Genomic DNA, 20,284 nt, shown 5'->3' on the forward strand with positions numbered 1-20,284 from the left:
ATGGTGACATTAAAACATTCCCCCCCTTTCTTCCCTTGAAAATCAGTTCAAAAGTATAAGCCCAAGAAAGAGAAATAAAAATACCATCTTCAATGAAACTTGGAAATATTGGAAAACCTATCTCAGAAGTTGGAAAGCAGTGGACGAATAGTATATGTCTTAGTGGAAGGGAGAGGACAAACCTAAGTGGTTATCTAGGGCAATGTCATGGAGAAGCAAGCTCATTCTTACTGCAGAGAACTGCAGAGATGCAAAGGACTAAATTGGAGGGACCAAGAAGCACAGATGGTTGTAAATTGAGGGAGATGGGAAGCACTGAGAATAGGGTATTTATTTGAAAGCTGGAATAGAAACTGGCAGTTTTCTCTCATATCCTCTCGTACCCCATTAGTTAGGCAACTAACTACCTGTACCCTATCCTTCAGAGATGCAGGTATATTCTCTGGAGAGAAACTAGACAGTATAATCAGAACAATAGGGTAGACTGCCAGACTGAAAAGGGGGGGAGGGGTATCAGAAAGTCTGTATATTGAGGGGTGAGACATCGAACGCTTTTTTCTCCTAGCTCCAGAATGCTTGCAACTTCAGGCAAGAGATTTATTTATCCTCCCATGTGGATCATCAACAGTTTTGGTTAAATACATATTTTAGTTTATTGTGACTATTTAAAAATTGTTTTTCAGTGACCCTAGTATTGTACCATGATTACATTTCCTTTCTTATACACCTTTTTATTTTTATTTTATGTGGAGTTAATAATTGCCTTGTTTTTCCATTTGTTTAATTTTCCTAGAGCCCATGGCCAGGTGTTCTTACATCTGTGATAGTAATATAAAATGCCTTGCAATACAGTTTTCCATACCCTCAGACTACACAGAGAGTTTATCAGTTTCATTTTTTTCCTGGACCCAGCACTCCTGGAGCCCTCTGTCCTGCTGCTCCGATCTCTACAGATTTTCTCTCTAGGCTTCTGCCTAACTGTTGTCATGGTTATTCTCTTTATGTATCTCCCTGTTGGGTCTCCTGTATTCTAGACCTCATATCTTTCTTGGTTTACCTCCTTGTCCCAATGGATAATCTCTTCTAACAACTTCTGGAGGGAGAATAAGTGAGATCTAGATATTCTGAGACCTTGCATATCTGAAAAGTTATGATTTTACTATCACTTACATTTATTATTTGGCTGAGTATAAAATTCTAGGCTACAAATGATTTGACTCAAAATTTTGGTTATTGCTTCATTGTTCTCTAGTTTCCAGCATTGCTGTTGAGAAATCCAGTATACTCTGTGTCCTGAGTACATTGTTTGCTTGTTTTAGAAGCTTTAAAGTCTTCTGTTCATTTCACTGTTCTAACATTTCATAATGATATTCCTCAGAGTGGGTCTCTGGTCAGTTACTGTAGCCTTTTCATTAGAAAAGTGTATGTTCTGTAGTTTTGTGGTATTTTCTTACATTATTTCCTAAATATTCTTTTCTCCATTCTTTTCTTTCTTGACTCTTTGTAACTAGCTTCTTATTAGTTGAATGTCAGATGTCCTGTTTCAATCCTCTAATTGTATTATCCCTTATTTCTTAGCTGTTGTGTTGCTTTAAGTATTCATTCTATACTCTGGGACACTTCTTCAACTTTACCTTTCAAACCTTTTACTGAATGTAAAAGTTTTGCTATTACATAGTTAATATCAAAACCTTTTTCTTGTTTTGTTTGATTGTGTGTGTATGTAATTTTATCTCTGTATGCATATCTTTTAAATATCTCTTGTAATCTCCCTGGGATATTAATTACAATTTATTCTTCCCATTTCCTATTATTTGTTTCAGTCTCTTTAGCTCATTTTGGAAGATTTGCTCATATATTTAAAAATACTTGGGGCGCATGGGTGGCTCAGTCGGTTGAGCGAACGATTTCGGCTCAGGTCATGATCTTACGGTTTGTGAGTTTGAGTCCCACGTCGCGCTCTGTGCTGACAGCTCAGAGCCTGGAGCCTGCTTCTGATTCTGTGTCTCCCTCTCTCTCTGCCCCTCCTCCACTCATGCTCTGTCTCTCTCTGTCTCAGAAATAAATAAAAATTTAAAAAAATTTAAAAATTTTTTTAAAATAATACTTGTCTCTTCATTCACATTTAACTATGAGGTATGAAAATCCTGATGGGATGGGTTATATTTACTGGTGGGTTTCATTGAGGGAAATCTTTATAATTTTAGATTCTTCTCTCCCCTCACCAAAGGTCATAATCTATAGATTTTTTCTTCTCCAGGACACTTCCATTATCCAGAAAAGGAACCCCTAGAAGAGGGAAGTGTGAGAATACTAAAAATGTTCACGTGCTATAGCAGAAAGTAAGTAAATAATTGAATCAAGAGGTGGCAATACCTGCATATTATTTAGAAATAGGTAAATAAATACCTTTTTTAAAAAGCTTAAAATTGAATGGCTACCCTTAGGGAGTGGAATAGAACAGAGTACTGGTAGAGGTAATAAAGCTTTTAACATTATTATACATGTATTGTGATTAAAATTTTTAAAATATTTTTAATCATTCAAATAAACTTTAAAAAACTAACCAGATCTAATAACAAAGTAGCAGAAAGGGAAATAAAGAAAAAAGTTCCATTTACAATTGCACCAAAAATAATAAAATGTCTAGGAATAAACTTAACCAAGGAGGTAAAAAAAACCTGTACTCTGAAAACTATAAAACATTGATGAAAGAAATCAAAAACAGCAAAAACAAATGGGACAATATTCCGTGCTAATATTTGGAAGGATAAATATTGTTAAAATGTCCATATTACCCAAAGTAATCTATAGATTCAAAGCAATGCCTGTCAAAATACCAACAGCACTTTCACAGAACTAGAACAAATAATACTAAAATTTGTATGGAACCACAAAAGACTCTAGAGCTAAAGCAATCTTTAGAAAATAGAACAAAGTTGGAGGTATAACAATCCCAGTCTTCAAGATACACTACAAAGCTGTAATAATTAGAACAATATGGTACTAGCACAAAAATAGACATGTAGATCAATGGAACAGAATAGGGAGCCCAGAAATAAACCTATGCTTATATGGTCAATTAATCTTCAACAAAGGAGGCAAGAATATGCAATGGGGAAAAGACAGTCTCTAAAATAAATGGTCTGGGAAAACTGGATAGCTACATGTAAAAGTATGAAACTGGACCTCTTTCTTTAAAAAAATTTTTTTTAACATTTATTTTTAAGAGAGAGAGAGAGAGAGAGAGAGCACGAGTAGGCGAGGGGCAGAGAGATGGAGACACAGAATCCGAAGCAAGCTCCAGGCCCTGAGCTGTCAGCACAGAGCCTGATGCGGGACTGAAACCCAAGGACCGTGAGATCATGACCTGAGCCTAAGTCGGACGCTTAACCAACTGAGCCACCTAGGTGCCCCAGAAACTGGACCACTTTCTTACACCATACACAAAAATAAATTCAAAATGTATCAAAGATCTAAATGTGAGACCTGAAACAATGAAAATATTAGAAGACAGCACAGGCAGAAATCTCTTTGACATTAGCCTTCGCAACATATTTATGAATTTGTCTCCTTCGGCAAAGGAAACAAAAGCAAAAATAAACTATTGGAACTACATCAAAATGAAAAGGGTTTACACAGCAAAGGAACTATCAACAAAATGAAAATGAAAATGAAACCTTCTGACTGGGAGAAGATATTTGCAAATGATATATACAATAAGAGGTTAATATCCAAAATATATAAAGAATTGATACAACTCAACACCAAAAACCCCAAATAATCTTATTTAAAAATGGGCAGAGGACCTGAATAGACATTTTTCCAAAGAAGATATACATATCGCCAAAAGACACATGAAAAGATGCTCAACATCACTAATCATTAGGGAAATGCAAATCAAAACCACAATGAGTTATCACCTTGCACCTATCCAAATTGCTAATATCAAAAAGACAAGAAATAACTAGTGTTGGCAAGGATGTAGAGAAAAAGGAACCCTCATGCACTGTTGGTGGGTATGTAAATTGGTACAGCCATTATAGAAGAGAGTAAGGAGTTTCCTTATACAATTAAAAGTAGAAAAACCAGGGGTACTTGGGTAACTCAGTCGGTTAAGTGTCCAACTTCAGCTCAGGTCATGATCTCGTGGTTCATGGTTTTGAGCCCTGAGTCGGGCTCTGTGCTGATAGCTCAGAGCCTGGAGCCTGCTTGGGATTCTGTGTCTCCCTCTCTCTCTGCCCCTTCCCCACTCATGCTCTGTCTCTGTCTCTCAAAAATAAATAAAACATTGAAAGAAAGAAAGAAAGAAAGAAAGAAAGAAAGAAAGAAAGAAAGACCATATGACCCAGTAATTCCACTTCAGGATATTCACCAAAGGAAAATGAAAACACCAACAAAAAAATCAGATATGCACCCCTATGTTTATTGCAGCATTATTTACAATAGCCAAAATACAAAAACAACCTAAGTGTTTGTCAATAGATGAATGTCTAAAGAAAATGTGATTTTATGTGCACACACACACACACAGTGGAATATTACTCAACATAAAAAATAACAGACCTTGCCATATATGACAACATGGATAGACTTAAAGAGTATTAGGCTAAGTGAAATAAGTCAAACGGAGAAAGACAAATACCGTATGATTTCACTACATCATATGATGCAGAATCTAAAAATGAAACAAAAAAAGCAGAAACAGACCTGTAAATGAGAGAACAAACTGGTGGTTGCCAGAGGGGAGAGGGATAAAGAGATGGGCAAAATGGGCAGAGAGGGGTGGTAGATATAGGCTTCCAGTTATGGAATGGATGTCATGGGGATGAAAGGTATAGCATAGGGAAGAGAGTCAATGGTATTGTAATAGTGTTATGTAATGACAGATGGTTGCTACACTTGTGGGGAGTATAGCATAACTGTGGAATTGTAGAATCACTGTCGTACACCTGAAACTAATGTGGCATTGTATGTCAACTATACTTCAATAAAAAGTAGTTTCATCAAGTAATATTAAAAACATAAAAACAGTTACATGCAAAAAAAATCACATTATGTTACTCCCCTACTTAAATACTTTCCAGTGTCTTTCCATAATACTTCCAATACAATCCATATCCTCCTCTGCAGCCTAGGAGGACCTATAGGATCTGGCTACTGCCCACTTTGATCTCATCTCTTGTCCCTTCCCTAAAAAGTCACTATAGTTTTTGCTTGATGGCGTCCTTCTTATCCATCAAATATCATCTCTCCATAGATGCTGGCTCTGAGTGCCCTATTTACATGTCTCCCTTCCTTTATATTCTGATAGGGAAGCACATCTTTTTCCTTCTTATTGCAAACTTATCAAAGTCTATAATTCTCTTCTTTTAATTTTTCATTTTATATTTGATTGTTTTTGTCTCTCCTACTAGAATGTAGTTTCATTAAACTTAAGGTGGTTTGTCTAATAGAAGACTCTCCTCCATAAAAACATGCTATGACCTCAAATGACTACATCCTCATTGTGAGGGTATACAAGATTTAAACCGACCCTATATCCATGCTCAGGGGAAGTTATCTAGATGCTGAGTAAACCTGGCCAAAAGACAACAAGAAAAAATATATCCCTCACATGAATGTGCAATCCAAATCACCTGGGTAATCTAACGTAACTTCAAGTATGAATTTGGCTTAAAGTGGCCCCAGAGTGGTATGCTTTGGGTGCTTGGCAAGAGCAAATGCAAATATTTTTTGAGGAATGTACTAGGTCTTAAAGAATCACAAATGATTTTTCCAGAAAAGATTATTTACATACATACTAGGAAACAAGTTACCATGAGTGAAAATCATGGAAACAACAAATAGCAAAGATAAGCACAGAGTCTTCAGAAATTGGTATTAACATACACAACTTGTGAAATAACTGTGTTCACTGTATTAAGAGAAATAAAAGAAAGAAAAAGAAAATAAAAGCAAAGAAACAAGTGAGGAGAAGTATAAGAACAACATAATTTATGTAATCCCAAAGTATTTCCCCACACATTACTTCTACATTACAAAGGATGAAAAATCTGCCTTTACAGTGGCAAAATGTATCAATAATCTTAACTAAATCATCAAAATTAACATCACCAATAATGAGACAAATTGACATCATTTGCCTCCTAATTTGATGGAATGAAAAGGAAAGAACATCATCTCTGTAGTATTCATGCCAAAAATGTAGGAATTCTCACACATGTTAAGATGGCTACCACAAAACAAACAAACAAACAAAAGCAAAACAAAACAAAATGTGTTGGTGAGGATGTGAAGAAATTGGAACCCCTGCGTACTGTTGTTTGGGATGTAAGATGGTATATGGTGGTCCTCAAAAAATTAAATATAGAATTAACATATGATCCAGCAATTCCATTCTGGATACGTACCAAAAAGCAGGGGCCTGAAGGACTATTTCTACACTCATGTTCATAGCAGCATTATACACAATAACTAAAATGTACTAGCAACCTATGTCCAACAACTGATGAATAGATAAGCAAAATGTGGTCTATACAATGGAATATTATTTGCCTTAAAAGGAAGGAAATTCTGACACATGATACAATGTAGATGAACCTTGAGGACGTAATGCTAAGTGAAATAAGCCAGTCACAAAAAGACGAATACTATATGATTCTATTTATACAAAGTACTTAGAATAGTCAAAATCATAGACAGAAAATAAAATGATAGTGCCAAGGGCCGAGCAGAAGTGGAAAATAAAGAGTTCTTGTTTAACGGATATAGAATTTTGGTTTTACAAGATGAAAGAGTTCTGGATGTGGATGGTGGTGATAGTTGCACAACATTATGAATGTGTTCAATGCCACTAAACTGCACACTCAAAAATGGTTAAGATACTAAATATGTGTTATGTATATTTTACCACAATAAAAAATTGGGGGTGGGGGAATGCAGGAATTGATTCATGAAGGATATTCTACAAAACAATAGGCCTGTACTATTCAAAATTGTCAATATTATATAAACAACAAAAGGCCACAGAACAGCTTAATCAGTTGGCCATCCAGCTCTTGATTTTGGCTCAGGAGCCTCACATTGGGCTCTGCACTGACAGCTCAGAGCCTGCTTGGGATTCTCTCTCCTCTCTCTCACTGCCTCTCCCCCCTCAAAATAAATTTCAAAAAACTTAAAAAAATAAGTGACAAAAGAAGTAAAAACAAAGGTACTATAAAAGATAGTATTGGAATAATTGTCAAAATTTGAATATGAACTATATATTAGATAATAGTATCATATCAATTTTAAATTTTCTTAATTTGACAATTTCACTATAGTTATAGAAGAGAATGTCCTTGATTCTAGCAGATACACACTGGAATATTTAGGGTAGGGTTGTTATCTCTGCAACTGACTCTCAAATGGTTCAATAACAATAATAATGATATGAGGAATAAAAATGACAAGGTATATTTGAAAAACAACCAAAACAACTTCTAAAAATAATACATTGAAAACTGAAATTTAAAAAATGAATGAGGGTGCCTCGGTGGCTCAGTTGATGGAGTGTCCAACTCTTGATTTCTCCTCAGGTCATGATCCCATGATCTACAAAAATGTAGTTTGTCTCTAGCAGATTCTCAACAGAGAAAATTCTGAATCATATACAATAGTCAGAAGGGAATTTTTCCCAGATAATAGGTATGACAAACAAGGAATAAAGTGTATAGAAAGTAGTAAATATGTGAATGAATCTAAGAAAATATTGATTAAGGTCATGATCAGGTCATGGAAATGAGCCCTGCATGAGGCTCCATGCTGATTATGAAGACTGTTTGTGATTCTCTCTCTCTCCCTCTGCCCTTCTCCCCTGCTCACATGTGCTCTCTCTCTAAAAATAATTTTAAAAAATGGATGAGTTTAACAGAAAATTAGGTAGCTAAAGAGAGAATTAGTAAACTAGAAGTAGCACAAAGAGAAAAAAAGATGGACAATATGAAAAAGCAATTAAAAGACATGCAAACTGGAATAAGAAGGTCTAACATGGAGGAAAGGGAGAGGAAAGGGAGACATGGAGCAGATGCCACATTAAAAGAGCTAATCTTGAGTATTTTCTAGAACTGATGAAATGACCAATTCAAAGTTTCAGATAGCCCAGTAAATCCCATACAGGATAAATAAAAAGAAACTTATACTAAGATACATCATAGTGAAATTGCAGAACACCATAGAAAAAGAGAACATCTGGGGCGCCTGGGTGGCTCAGCCGGTTAAGCGTCCGACTTCAGCTCAGGTCATGATCTCGCGGCCTGTGAGTTCAAGCCCGGCGTCGGGCTCTGTGCTGACAGCTCAGAGCCTGGAGCCTGTTTCAGATTCTGTGTCTCCCTCTCTCTCTGACCCTCCCCTGTTCATGCTCTGTCTCTCTCTGTCTCAAAAATAAATAAACGTTAAAAGAAAAAGAGAACATCATTCATAAGCCAGAGAAAAAAGAAGGCTTACGTTCAAAGAAGCACCATTTAAATGGAATCTGGTCTCTCAACAGCAGTAATGGAAGGCAAAAGACAGTGGGATGATGTTCAATGTGCTGGAAGAAAATGACAACCAAAGTAGAATCTTGTAGCCACTGAAAATATCTTTTAGGAATGATGGTGAAATAAAGATATTTTCAGACGAACAAAAATAGAGAGTTTGTCCCTTACACATTCTTAACAGAGAAAATTCTGAATCATATATAACAGTCAGAAGGGAATTTTTCCCAGATAATAGGTATGAGAAACAAGGAATAAAGAGTATAGAAAGTAGTAAATACGTGAATGAATCTAAGAAAATACTTATTAAAAAAAAAGAAATACTGATTAATAAAACAATAATAATAGTATCTTAAAGGGTTAAAAATAGTTGAAATATAATGAAAAATAATTTGTAAGTTTCAAAGTAGGTAAAAAGAATTAAAGTGCACTAAGTTTCTTTTATTATGAAGAAGGAAGTTAAATGACTTATTGAGTCTAGTCTTTATTTTGTTAAGTTAAACATATTACAATTTCTAAGGCAACTACTAAAATAAATGAATGGAATGCATAACTCTCTTTTTTTTCAATATATGAAATTTATTGTCAAATTGGTTTCCATACAACACCCAGTGCTCATCCCAAAAGGTGCCCTCCTCAATACCCATCACCCACCCTCCCCTCCCTCCCACCCCCCATCAACCCTACATAACTCTTAAACTACTTAAAGGGGACAACCTTGGTGTGACTAAAACATTTAGTAAATCCAAAATAAGAAAGGAGGAAAAAATGAAACCAATATGACAAATGGAAAGTACAAAATAAGTTTGCAAGATATGTTTACAAAATAAATACAAATGGAAAGTACAAAATAAACCCAAATATGTATACAATGCCAGTTACGCCTTTAGGAATGGTGCAACATCTGTGGCTTAATTACGTTTCATGTAAATGAACTAAATGCTCCAGTTAAAAGATAAAGTCTTTCAAACTTGATAAAAACAAATTCTGTCTTACGCTGTTTATAAAAAACATATCTTAGAAATATAAGTATTAAGGATACAGAAAAGTTGAAAGTTAAATGATTAAATAAGACATACGAACACATTCTCAACCAAAGAAAACTATAGCTATTTAAAAGTATATATTTTTATGCCTGGGTGGCTCAGCCAGTTAAGCATCCAACTCTTGATTTTGACTCAGGTAAGGATCTCACAGTTTTTGAGATCAAGCCTCATGTTGGGCCCTGTGGTGACAGCATGGAGCCTGCTTGGGATTCAATCTTTCCCTCTCTCTTTACCCCTCTCCCCTCTCTCTATAAATAAATAAGTAAATAAATATATGTATTTATTTATTTAAAAAAAATAAGATTACAGCAGTAAAGAAGGTCACTTTGTGTTGATAAAAGGAACTACAATTTTAAATTTGTGTATTTCCAATATATGCCCTCAAGATATATAAAGCAAACAATGACAGAACTTCAAGGAGAAGTATACAAATATTCATGCAATAGATGCAGTGTTTTTTCATACTACATCTCTTAGTTACTAGTAGAAAAAGCAAACAAAATATCAATAAATTCAGAAAAGATTTTGATAAGATAATAGCCTGACATAGTGAGATCTCCACATAATGATTGCAAAGTACGTATTTTTAAGCATACAGAACATTTACTAAATATAAACAAACCATAAAGCAAGTCTCAATTCAGTTAAAAGGTTTAAAATTATACACTGCATGTTCTTAGATTGTAAGACCAACTAAAAACCCACAAAAATAAGAATAAGGTAAAAAAAAAAAAACCCATATATTAGAGACTTAAAAAATATCATGCATCAAAATAAAATCATGAAAATATTAGAAAATATTTTAAACAGAAGAATAACAAAATGATCACATATCAAAATTTAGGATTAGGAGCACAGACAGGGAAATTTATAACCTCAAAATATGTATGTTTAGAAAGTCTGGAATTTAACTAACATTCATCTGAAAAAAATTAGAGGTATATCAGAAAGAAGAAAATGAAGATTAAAGGAGACATTTTGAAATAGAAAACAATTATATAATAGAGATGCTCAACAAGGTCAAAAGTTGCTTGTTTATTTTAACAAAATTAAAATATCTCTTTCAAGAATGAGGAAGATGGGGCACCTGGGTGGCCCAGTTGGTTAAGCATCCAACCCTAGATTTGGGTTCAGGTCATGATCTCACAGTTTGTGAGTTCAAATCTTATGTTGGGCTCTGTGCTGATAATGCAGAGCCTTCTTAGGATTTTCTCTTTCTCTCTCTCTCTCTCTGCCCCTCCCCCCCTCAATAAATCAGTTTTTAAAGTTATATATAAAAAATCGATGAAGAAACTGAGAAGGCACAAATAACCAACATCTAGAAACAAAAAGGAGACACACAGGTATTGTAGATATTAAAGAGAGAGTATAAGATTAACATAATCCTCAACAAAGTTGGAAAAAGAGCACATTGAAAAGAAAAAAATATTAACATGAAATCTTTATATCAAAAAAATTAAAAATTTAGGCAAAATGCACAAATTCCCCCCCAAAACATAACTTAATAAAATTTACTCAGGAAGAAGTAGGAAATTTATAGTCAGAAATAGGAAGTCTTACCATTATGATGACCATAAATCCCCTTTTGCCCAGGGCAATCCAAGTTTACACCTATTATAGATAAGTATCCATTAATTATTTTCTTAACCCCTTTACTTATTAAATTTTTCCAGTTTGGAAGAGAAGCCATATGTCCATCTTTTGTACCTGTAATAATTAGAGAAACTAAATCTATAATCCAAATGTTTCTCCTAAAAGAATTCCACACCCAGATTCACCAGCAATTTTACCACTGGAAGAAATAATTTTAATCTTAGATAAACTTTTTCAGAAAATAGAAAAAGGGGAAACACTTCCCAACTCTTGAGACTAGCATAAACTTGATACTAAAATATGGCAAAGACAATGCATGAAAAGAAAGTTACAGGTGATCTCACTCAGGAACACAGATGCAAAAATCTAAACCCAGATGTCTGCAAACTCCATCTAGTAGCATATAAAGGGACAACATGTTGGGGTGCCTGGGTGGCTTAGTCAGTTAAGGTCTTACTTCAGCTCAGGTCATAATCTCACAGCTCGAGGGTTCAAGTCCCACGTCAGGCTCTGTGCTGACAGCTGGAGCCTGGAGCCTACTTCTGATTCTGTGTGTGTCTCTCTCTCTCTCTGCCCCCCCCCCCCCTTGCTCTCTCTTTCTCTTTCTCTCAAAAATAAATAAACAATTTAAAAGGACAACACGTTATTACTAAGTCGGTTATATCCTAGGAATTCAAGGTTGGTTTTACATTAGAAAATCAATAAATATAGTCCACTGTGTTTCCATATTAGAAAAGAAAATCGTAGTATCTTCTCAGTAGATAAAGAAAAAGCATTTAATAAAATTTAACTACATTAATGATTTAACATACAATCATGATTTTTAAAAAAAGCGAAAATGAAGGGAACGTCTATGATGAAGGTTATCTTCAAAAATCATGCAGAAGAGTCATGTCAACATGATGGCAGTGTGAGTTGCTTTTTTTCCTCTCCCTTTTTATTTATAACCAATTGGACATCCACAACTGAAGAAAAGTGCCTCTGCACAGCACACCAGGACATCTGGGAGATCCAACCATCTGTGCACTGCAAGGTGGGTGGATTGGATTGGTGAAGAGGCTGGGAATCAAGGGGAGTGGTGACAGAGCCAGTGGTGGCAGAGGCTGCAGCAGAGAAGGTGGTGGCAGGTCTGACAGCTGACTGCCATGACGTTTTTGGCAGACGAGGTGGAGGGTGAGTGGGGTGCCAGCCTGGCTATGTGCACTGTGGCTGGAGGAACCCATTGCTCTAAGGAGAGATCACACTGACTAGAGGTGAAAAGGGGGAGAAAGGAGGCAGACAAAGAGAACTAAAAGTAAATGTCTCCTGCTGTCTGGCAAGAGGACCATCCATGGAACCCTGGGACATGGGCCCCCAACTTGAGGATCCATTTACCTGGCTGTGGGTATACCCAAAGTCCCATGTGCTAAGTATATACCTTCCCCGAGTCTACTGCCACCCTTTTTCTTTTTTGCCACCAGCTTTTATTTCTTTTTATGTGCAGGCTCCTAACTTTAGGGGCTGACAGTTTTCTAGCATCCAAACCCAAAGACGTGGCATATTGTTATCTAACTGATAAAGAATTCAAAATGACTATTCTGAAGAAATTTAGTAAGATACAGGAAAACTCAGAAATTAATACAGTAATATCAGAAATAAAATTAACAAACAGAAAGAGTATTTTACCAAAGAGATTATAAAAGTTTGGGAAAAAATACAAATTCTGGAGCTGAAGAACTCAGTAAATGGGATAAAGAATATATCAGAATATCAGAATGCATTGGAAATAGAGCAGATCAGATGGAAGAGAGAATTAGCAATCTGAAAGATAGAAATCTAGATATGATTCAGGTGGAAGATGAGAGAGACCTAAGATTTTTAAAAAGTTAAAAAATCCTATGAAAGCTATCAGATTGCATCAGAAAAGTCAACATAAGAGTAATAGGTATTCCAGAAGGAGAAGAGATAGAAAAGGGGGCAGAGAGTTTATTTAAAGAAATAAGAGCTGAGAACTTCTTAAACCTGGGGGAGAAACTGGACACACACATCCAAGAAGCTAATAGAACATTGGACATAAAAAGTCCTTTTTCCAAGACACAGTATGTTAAAACTGTCTAAAATCAATGATAAAGAAAGAAATTTAAAGGCAGCCAAGGAAAAAAAGGACAGCAAACTTCATAGAACCCCCCCCCGCCCCGCCCATTAAGCTATCAGCAGATTTCTCAGCAGAAACTGTATAGGCTGGGAGAGGGTGGAATGACATATTCAAAATATTGAAAGATAAAAGCTGCCAGCTAAGAATACTCTATCTGGCAAAATTATCCTTCAGATATGAAGGAGAAATAAAGTCTTTCCCAAACAAACAACAGCTGAGAGAGTTCACCACCACTAGTTAAAAGGATCTCTTCAAGTTCAAATGAAAAGACAAAAGTACATAAAACTCTAATTAAAATGATAAATAGTCAGAATTAAAAAACTGTAACTCTTTTAGAATAGTATATTAAACTCAAGTATACCATAAAGTTTAAAGGAAAAGATCATTAAAAATATCTACGACAGCTAGAACTTGGTAATGAAATCACAGCATAAAAAGAGATAATTTTCAACATCAAAAACATAACAGAGGAAAAGTAAAACAATGGAAGCTTACAGGCTAATAAAGGTAAATTGCTTGTGGTAACCACAAAGCAAAAATCTGGAGCAGAGGCACAAAATATAAAAAAGGGGGAGACTGAAAAAATCACCATGGAATATCACCAACTTTCAAAGGTAGACAGAAACAGAAGATTTAAAAAAAATAAAAACAAAACCAAGAGACATGATAACCAGAAGGTGAAAGATAACATGGCAGTAGTAAGTCTGTACATACAAAAAGTCACTCTATAAATATAAAGTGACTGAATTCACCAATCAAAAGGCACATAGTGGCTAGATGGATTAAAAAACTGGATCCAACTACATGCTGGTTATAGGAAACTCATTTCAGCTCTAAAGATACACACAGTTTCAAAGTGAAAGATCTTCCAATCTTATACTTCTAATCTTATACTTCCAATTCATTATACTGTGCATTAGATCTCTATGGCTTATAAGTTTGCACCTTTAAATACCATCACTCAAATCTCTCCCCTTCCCCCCAACCAATTCCCTGGTAACCTCCATTTTATTCTGTTTTTTATAGGTTTAACTTTTTTAGATTCTACATATAGGTGATATAATACAGTATTTGTTTTTCTCTGTCTGACTTACCTTGCTTAGCATAATGTGATTGAAGTGCATCCATAGCCTCCTCTCTTATAGCTGAATAATAAATGTTCCATTGTGTATATATACCACACCTTTTTTATCCATTCATCTGTTGATGGGCATTTGGATTGTTTTCATCTCTTGGCTATTGTAAATAATGCTGCAATAAACATATAAATTACCTATCTCTCTTCAAAATCCTGTTTTCATTTACTTTTAGTATATACTCAGAAGTAGAATTGTTGGATGATATGGCAGATCTATTCTTTTTTTTTTTTTTTTATTAAATTTTTTTTTCAACGCTTATTTATTTTTGGGACAGAGAGAGACAGAGCATGAAGGAGGGGCAGAGAGAGAGAGGGAGACACAGAATCGGAAACAGGCTCCAGGCTCTGAGCCATCAGCCCAGAGCCCGATGCGGGGCTCGAACTCCCGGACCGCGAGATCGTGACCTGGTTGAAGTCGGACGCTTAACCGACTGCGCCACCCAGGCGCCCCTCTATTCTTAATTTTTTGAGGAAACTTCATGTTGTTTTCCATAGTGGTTGGACCAATTTACATTCCCAACAATAATGTGTAAGGGTTCCCTTTCACCATATATATCCTCACCAGCATCGTGGTTTATTGTCTTCTCAATGATAGCCATTCTAACAAGTGTGAGGTGATATCTTATTGTGGTTTTGATTTGCATTTTCCTGATGATTAGTGATATTAAAAAACTTTTCATGTATGTTGATCATTTTATATCCTCTTTGGAAATTCTACTCCTGAAACCATTACTATACTATGTGTTAACTAACATGGATTTAAATTAAAAAAAAAAAAAAACAAGAAATTAACACCTTATCCAATATATGTTTTGCAAATTTTGCTCCCATTCTGTACTTTGTCTTTTCATTTTGTTAATTGTTTCTTTTCTGTGCAGAAACTTTTGGGTTTGGTGTAATAACAAATTTTGATTTTTGCTTTTGTTTGTGCTTTTGGCATCATGTTAAAATCATCACCATGACCAATATCAATAAGCCTCTTCCCTCTGTTCTCTTGTAGGAGTTTTAGGACATCAGGCCTTATGTTTAAGTCTTTGATTCATTTAAGTTAATTTTTGTGGGTGGTGTGAGATAGAGGTCTAATTTCATTGTTCTGCATGTGTTTCTCCAGTTTTTCCAGCACCATTTGTCGAAGAGACTATCCTTTCCCCATTGGGTATTCTTGGCTTCTCTGTTGAATATTAGTTGACCACATACACTGAGATTTAATTCTGGGCTATTTTGTTCCATTGGTCAATGTGTCTATTTTTGTGCCAGTACCACACTGTTTTTATTACTATGACTTTATAGCAGAATTTGAAATCTGGAAGCATCATACTGCTGGCTTTGTTCTTTTTTCTTAAGATTGTTTTGGCTATTCAAGGTCTTCTTTGGTTCCACACAAATTTTAGGATTGTTCTTCTATTTCTGTGAAAAATGCCTTTTGCATTTTGATGGGGATTGCATTGAATCTTTAGATAGCTTGGGTATTATAGCCATTTTAACAAAATTAATTATTCCAATCCTTCTTTGTCTCATTACCCTTTTTGGCTTGAAGTCTATCTCATCTGCCATAAGTAAAACTATATCCTCCTTCTTTCAGTTTCCATATGCTTAGAATATGTAATGTGACAAATACTGCTATATGGGCAATCATATTGCAACATATAAATGTACACCTTAAATTTATACATGTAAAATTTATTCAGTAAAAACAAAAACAACATTATACAGCAAATATCATGCTTAATGATGATATTTTGAGATCACCAAAAGACAAAAGTTCCTTCTATCATCACTTCTACTTGATATTGTAGTGTGTTCTAAGCCAATAAAGTAAGAAAGTAAGAAGAAATAAGATGTGAAAAAATTGGAAAATAACATGCTTACATAATAGAAAATTCTAATTAATTTTTTAAATATTTATTTATTTTTGAAAGAGAGAGAGAGAGCATGAGCAGGGGAGAAGCAGAGAGTGAGGGAGTCACAGAATCCAAAGCAGCCTCCAGGCTGCTTCAGCACAAAGCCCGACGTGGGGTTCAAACTCACAGACCAAGAGATCATGAGCTGAGCCAAAGTTGGACACTCAACAGACTGAGCCACCCAGATGCCTCCCCCTAGAAAATTCAAATTAAAACTAAAGATATATTGTTATTAGTCTTAATAAGACAGATGAGCAAGTTTGATGTATATAAAAAGATCATTTTTTTTATCATGATCATTGCATTTCTATACACCAGCAACAAAAAATTGGGAAATGAAAAAAATGACATATATAATAGCAACAAGATGTATGATATATCTAGCAAGAAAATTGAATAAAAAATGTTATGTACAAAATTAGGAAATTTTATTGAGATATCAAAGAAGATGTAAACCGAGAAATAAAATAATTTTATGTATTGGAAGATTGAATATTGTAAATATATCAGTTTTCCTAAATTAATAAAATCTAATCCCTAAGTTAATTACATTAATTATAGTTATTAATTATATTAAACTATAGATTCAATGTATTTATAGTACATTATTCATAATAAAAATAATAGTTTAAGTTGTTGCTGAACTTGGCAAACATCCTAAAGTTTATATGGAACTGGAAAGGGCTTAGAAAGCTGAAACAAACAAGGTGGGAACATTTGTCCTATAAGATGTCAAGACTTACTACAACACTGTAATCATTATGAAGGTGTGGTATTGGCTCAGGGATAGACAAATAGATCAGTGGATCACAGAGAGTGCAGAGAAATAAACCTATACACATATGGACACTTGATATATGATACAATTGGCATTACAAAGAAGTGAAGAAAAGATGGATTTTTCATTAACTGTTGCTGAAACAATTGGGATTCATATGGGAAAAAATGAAAATGGTCCTATATCTTACATGACACACAAAAATCATTAATAGGCAATTTATATGTAAAAGGTAAAACTATGATGCTTTTAGAAGATAATAGAGGAGATCTTCAAGACCTGGCAGTAAGAATTTCTTAAATATTACATAAAAACCATTTAGCCATAAAGGAAAAGATTAATAAGTAGGACAAGATTAAAATTAAGAACTTCTCATCATCAAAAGACACCATCCACATCATCAAAAGACCAGAGACTAGGAGACGTTTACAATGAATATAACTGACAAAGGGCATATGTCAAAAATACATATATTTTCAAATGCCTACCAATCAATAAGAAAAAGACAGATAACTCAGAAAAATGCACACAGTATTTGAACAGGCAGTTATTCAAAGAGAGGAATTCCAAATGTCTAATATACATGTCAAAGGTGGTTAGTATCATTTGTATTCATAGAAATCCACCTTAAAACCACAATGAGACCCCCTTCCAGTCCTATCAGACTGACCAAAATTATGAAATCTAAAATAAATTTGGGAGGGGCTTTGGAGACTATTTTCATGCACAATACCGGAAAAGTGGTTTGGTATAAAAACAGGAATTTACTGTAATGGAAGAATCTAGGGATTCTGGGGAGTGCTGGTTGGTACACTTGCTCACGTCCCACATTGGTGATCTGATGAGGGGCAGCACAATTAATTCTGGCTCTTGCCAGTCTCAGTGCTAAATTGTTCAGCCACCATTTAGTGGAGGTAACAGCCGTCATATTGCTTTAATAGTTTCCTTCTTCTGACGTGAAATGAGGAATTTCTTCCATGAGAATGCTTAAGAGTTGGCAAAACTCCTAATGGCATCCTTCAGTTTTAGCCTTCAGTGGCTCTTACATTGGGATGAATTATGTAGAAAGCAGTTAAAAAGAAGGAATTATCAATCATATGAGCCTCTCTCTCTCAAGGAAAGATACCATTTTCTTTTCTTCTAACGACTGTGATGGCAGTCTTTTTTTAAGAGTCTGCTCAGTTTAAAAACTGTACACTTCACCTTTTTCAGGAACCTCTCCCAAGCTGATGTCTTACTGCCAGCTGTTCTCTGATTCTTTCCACTTTCTATCTTGTTTTACTATTGTAGGCATAAATGTTTTAGCTCCTTCAATACATCTCTTGGAAAACAGGATGTTTGTCAGATCCATTTGAACATCGTAGGTGCTTAGTAAATACCTTTTTCTCATCTCACGTAAAAAAAAAAAAAAAAAAAAAAAGCCTTAGTCTACTAGTTTGATGTTGGAAAAGTTGTTCCATAAAGTTATGAGAGATATAGGTTGCTTTTAAATTTCTTCTCTGCTTTTTAGTATGTTGTTTCCATCTTCAAGGTCACAAAATGTCTACTAGAGTTCCTGCCAGCATGTCTACATTGTAGGAGACTAGAAAGTGACAAATAGGCTCTCTCTCTTTGAAGAGTTTTAGATAACACCAACCAAAGACTTCTACTTAAATTTCATTGAATATCCCCTTAAACTGTAAGGGAGGCTGGGAAGTAAAGTTTTTTATTTTGGCACACGGTCACTCTGAACAAAATCCTAGTTATGTTACTAAGGAAGCATGGGAGAGAAGTATTGGGTAAGCACCTGCAACCTTTTCCACAAAGGCTCTAATTATTCGTCAGTAAGTATTAACATTTTTTTAACAAATATTAATTGTTTCTTTAAGATTTTTAACTGTCTCTTCAAAGTCTATAGGGAGGTTATTGAAATTTATCCAGACTCAAGCTTTCATATGCAGGGTTTTAATGTAATACAATCTACTCAATACCCTCCCTTCATCAAATGAACTTTGTTTCCTGTATCCCTAAGTAGGTATGACACCATCTGGTGTTTTTGGCTTTTGACCCAGAGCCATGGCTGGCATCATCAGACTAATCAAGAGGTGGGAGGGGATGGGTCAGGAATGGGTCAGTGACACAAGTCATTTGGTAATAAAAACTCATTGGTTATCACATTTGCTCCTTGTACAATAAAATATCTATTGCAGTATTTTAATAAAATTCTGTTATATTAATCATCAGCAGTTGGAAGTTCAGGGTGTAAGTCTAATTGACAGATTGATGCTATAGCTGATATAAAATATTAAGTTTCATAAAGACAACCAAAGAGGCAGTTAAGGAAACATTTTTTTAAAAACATTTTTAATGTTTATTCATTTTGAGATACAGAGAGAGACAGACTACAAGCGGAGGTAGAGCAGAGAGAAAGGGAGACACAGAATCCAAAGCAATCTCCAGGCTCTTAGCTGTCAGCACATAGCCTGATGGGGGCTCAAACCCACGAATTGTGAGATCATGACCTGAGCCAAAGTCAGATGCTTAACTGACTGAGCCACCCAGGTGCCCCAAGAAAACATTTATTGTGTGTTCATTTTTAGCCTACCTTTTCTGAATATTTAAAATTCTTCCAAAAATAATATTATATAATAAATAACAATTACAAAATTCTCTTAAATAATTTGGATTACTGAGGTACAAGTGATGAAAGACAAAAATTGATCTATTTAATCTTCTATTCCATTCAATCAATAATTGCTGAATGGATACTATTTTCTAGGCACTGTGCTAGCTGCTAGAAGTCCAAATAATAATTTTTAAAACGTAGACATTTCAGAGATAAAGGTAGGCTGAAAGGCCAAAATGGACAGCAGAAAACTGAGATGGGTAATCTGAAATCAGCTTCCATAGGCTAATAATTGCAGAAAATTAACATCAGAAACTAGGTTTGGACATTTTGTAATTCTCTTCTAGCCACATGAAATTAAATTATAACTTCTCAAGAGATTCAGGCCTAGATTTTTAATATGAGATTTTGACATATGCAAATTTGACAATATTAATGAATAAAGAAAATAAATAGAGTCACTCACTTATACGGCATAATAAGAAATAAGGTGTCCTAGAAGTCAACTAATCTGTTTGAAAGATAAGTTTTAATGGGTTATAGCTGAGTATGTGGCTCAACATTCTGTTAGAA

The sequence above is a fragment of the Puma concolor genome, chromosome B3 (assembly GCF_028749965.1).
Source record: "Puma concolor isolate L17-30 chromosome B3, mPumCon1.1.hap2, whole genome shotgun sequence".
In the NCBI taxonomy this organism is placed as follows: domain Eukaryota; kingdom Metazoa; phylum Chordata; class Mammalia; order Carnivora; family Felidae; genus Puma; species Puma concolor.